The following is a 4,579-nucleotide window of genomic DNA, read 5'->3' on the forward strand; positions in this document are numbered from 1 at the left end:
TGAATATATCTGCACTTTAGGTTAATACATGGCTTAAATGAATATATTAACTACATAAGAAACACCATATCTGGACAAAATGAGGTAATTTATGAAAAAGTGAGATTACATGCTTTTAATCTGTTAATATACTGCTAAAAATCAGAGAGCAATGGGGAAAAGTGGGGTTTTAATGTAAATGTGGTGGCAAACTACAAGCCTAAGAGATGTAGCTCACACTCAAGAAAATGAAACTAAAGATAAAACTGGGACATTTCAATAGTTAAGTCCTGACTGCTACTTGGGCCCCTTGCCACACATGTAGGAGACAAATGAACTTTGGGCTCCTGGCTCTGACCTGGCCCACCTCTGGTCATTGAGGCCACTGTGTTGTGAAACACCAGACTGAATATCTCTCTCTAATTCTGCCTTTCAAATAAAATAAACACATCTTAAAATGAGAAAAAAAAAAAACAATCTATATGGTTCTGATCTGAGACTTTCTCTTCTCTTCAACATGCACAAAATCTTTAAAATTCTAAAATATGCTTCCTGTTTATTAAAACGTTCTTGAATATAAGTAATTATCTCCTTAGGTTACTAATGTCCCCTCGACCCCAGGAAACAGAGAAAGTCATTCATAGGATACTAAATCAAATAGAAGATGTCAAGGGCATTTATAATAAATGCATTCTTAATAACAATTTTTGGCAGTGTCTCATGATGAGAAGTGAAAAACGAAAGCCGAAAAGTCTGATAAGAAATATTTCTGCTATAGCTGTCTTCTACAGAGTGAAACTGAGTTGTTGTTTTTTTTTTTTTTTTTCTGGTTAAGTATCAATGAAGATAAAGAATTTAACAAAATGAAATAAAAATTAAAAGTGCTCTGCTCCTAGCTTTATAGAATATTTATTAGATTAGATGAGATGGGATAGTAACTTAATTTCTTTTTAATTGTAAATTTTGAAATATCCCAAGCATTATAAAAATAAGCGAAAGTCTGACTTCTACCAACTCTGTAAATTTCTGTATTTACAGATATATCATGTATATATTTTAAAAAACTTAATTATCAATAATACAGCTAAAAGTAAGTCCATGAAAATAATCATACTAAGTTTAGTGGGTTTCATAAAAATAAATAGTACTGTTTTTCTAAATTTCTGAAGTGTATATAAATGATATCATACTAAAATTATACTTTTTATATCTACTTTTCTTATTAAAATTTTGTTTCATGTTTTAACTTGTAAATTTCAAAAATAAATTTTACAATGTCAAACATAGCATTGGGGATGTTTTATGTGTATATTATAAATTAAATAATACAGAATGAAATCATAGAACTTATATGGATGATTACTTTAAAAGTATACATGCATTTATTTATTGGAAAGGCAAAGTTACAGAGAGACAGGGAGGTACAGAGAAAAGAGAGAGAGAGAGAGAAAAAGAGAGAGAGAGAGAGAGACTTTCCATCTCCTGTTCATTCCCTAAAAGGCCTTATTGGCTAAGGCTGGTCAGGCAACAGCCAGGAGCTTCAGCCAGGCTCCCCTGTGAGTAGCAGGGGCCCAAACACTTAGACCAACTTCTGCTGCTTTTCCCAGACCATTAGCAGAGAGCTGAATCAGAGATTGGTTAGTCTGGACTTGAAGCAGCCATCACATGAGATGCCAGTGTTGCAGGAGGCAGCTTAACCTGCTTTCCCATGATGCAGGCCCCTGGATGACTCTAAATTGAATTCTGGATCAGGAATATCAAAAAAGACTTTAATAATTAGGAAATTGAGAATTTAATAATATTTTGTTTTTGATAGCATATCACTTTTATATTTTAAATTTTAATAAATTTATTTTAAATTATTTATGTATTTACTTGAAAGGCATAGTGTGATAGAGATGGAGATATGGGGAAGGAGGGGAGAGAGAGAGAAATCTTCCACCTGCCGGTTCACTCCCTAAATGGCTACAACAGCCAGGGCTGGACCAATCCAAAGCCAGGAGCATAGAACTCCATCCAGAACTACCATTTGAATGGCAGGAATTCAAGTACTTGGATCACCTTTTGCTGCTTTCCCAAGCACATTAGCAGGAAGCTAAATCAGAAATGGAGCAGCCATGACTTGAACAGATGCTCATGAGAGATGCTGGCCCGGAGTTTTTAAAACATTTAACAAACACATAAAAATTTCCATGTTTATGGGATACTATTAAGATATTTCATTACATGTATACATTGTATACTAGCCAATTAGGGTAAATATATTTATCTGTTCAAATATTTTACATTTCTTTATGATATTATAGATACTGGCATATTTGAAACCAGTATTGCATCAATATTCTGTGTATGATAATCATGATGAGCTTACTTAGGAAGATAGTCACAGGAGAAATCTGCCAAATGATTCAGAAAAAAATTACATGCAAATTTTTGTCAAAATATTAACAACTGGAAAACAAGAAGATGAATATTCATTATACTATTCTTTGACTTCTCTATAGCTTTGAATTTGTTTCAAAGTAAGAAGTAGAAATTGAGTGTACACAGGTATAATTTGAATTAAAAAGGTCTATTTGAATGTAAACACTTGCATATATAAAAGTGTTGAAATACAAAATGGAATATAAATTTATATTTCAGTCTTATCTAGAAATTACAAAAATTCAATGAACAAAAAGATTTACTTTGAAACTTGATATTTTGCATCTGAAAGACTGCATAAATGGCTTCAATTCACTCTGTGGAGTAGAAAGAAGGGCATCGTCTACAAAAATGGAGAATGTGGTGAACTTTGAAGATTTCAGAAAATGAAGTAGAAACCCACTTTATAAAAAATATAGTTGGACTTCAAAAAAACAGTGTTAAAGTCCTTCCTAATATAATTCATCAATGATTAATAGTAATATAATTTTGACTTCTGTATCTATCTATGAATGCTAGGTGCTTATGAGTGAAAAGGGAGATAAATTTCATGGAGGAATGGAATGGTTTTCTTTCAAACAATGAAATGAAAAGAATGAAGGGCAAAAGGGCTTTATGTTGCTACAATGGTGGCCTGAGGCACCTGAGTTGAATAAGATGGGAAGGAAATAAAGAAGAGGGCTGAAAATTAGAAATATAAAAACCAGAACATTTGGTATGGAAGATCTTCTGTAGTCAGGAGAATTGATCATGCGTTAGAAAGGAGAGGATATTATTTCACACGATAAAGCTGGAATGACCCTGATGTAGGGACATAATAGATATTAAAAAACAATATGAGTAACCTTTGTTTGATCTTATATAAGTACCTGTCCCTTCACTCTAAAAGGAAATATTAATACTGTTAGATACTATCTCAGTTTTAGTGATAATCATTTTCTTTCATTCTTTTGTTATTATTGCTACTAAAGGCAACAATGCATAATGTATTTCCTATTCATTATAATGAGACATTTTTAGACATACTTTGGAAAGAATGTATTCTCAGAATGATATCTAATAGCTTTAATATAGATAAATATTAAATACCCCATTGTTATTTTTTCTTCAAGAAACTAAATACGCTCTTTCTGAAAATTTTAATTTTAATATCCCCCAATATCTCATGAATTTTATTAGACCAAATTTATAAGAAGATTGTTCAACTGTCTATATGTATATTAGGAATAAGACCAAAAATTAATAAAGAAATGTCAAAGAGAACATATTTATAGTTCAGCATTTTGTCAAGTACTACAATTGTATTAGCATATGAAATAACAGTGAAAATGAGTTTAGTATATTGGAAATAAGTTATGTTAAAGATTCCTGGATATCTAACAAAATCAGTGACTTTCCTATCTCCTAACCATTATTCAGTGCTGTTGTAATGGCATAGAACACTTATTGAAATGTTAAATTAACATAGTCTTGCCATAATTATTTATTTTAATTAGTTTGTTGCACTTGCTGCAAACTAGGAAAATCTGTATCTTTTAACCACAAGAGTGAAAGTATAAGCTATTATGTAAATATGAAAGCAATCATACAGAAAGACAATAAAACATATAACCTATTATTTCAGTGTAGAAAAATCAGATATGATTTATCTGTATATCTATATATGTATTTGGAACACTGCATTTGAAAGAATATTTGTATTACATAGTTCATGCTTTTAACAACAAGAGTAGGGGGAGGCATTTGGTCCAGCAAAGAAAGACTGCTTGGATTGTCAGCATTTCATAGTAGAATGTCTAGAGTTGAGTCTTCTTTTTTTTAATTTTTTTTTTTTTTTTGACAGGCAGAGTGGACAGTGAGAGAGAGAGAGAGGAAGAGACAGGTCTTCCTTTTGCCGTTGGTTCACCCTCCAATGGCCGCTGCGGCCGGCGCACTGCAGCCGGCGCATCGCGCTGATCCGAAGGCAGGAGCCAGGTACTTATCCTGGTCTCCCATGCGGGTGCAGGGCCCAAGCACTTGGGCCATCCTCCACTGCACTCCCTGGCCACAGCAGAGCTGGCCTGGAAGAGGGGCAACCGGGACAGAATCCGGTGCCCCGACCAGGACTAGAACCCGGTGTGCCGGCGCCGCAAGGTGGAGGAATAGCCTAGTGAGCCGTGGCACCGGCCTAGAGTTG

Source organism: Lepus europaeus, chromosome 17 (assembly GCF_033115175.1).
Source record: "Lepus europaeus isolate LE1 chromosome 17, mLepTim1.pri, whole genome shotgun sequence".
NCBI lineage: Eukaryota > Metazoa > Chordata > Mammalia > Lagomorpha > Leporidae > Lepus > Lepus europaeus.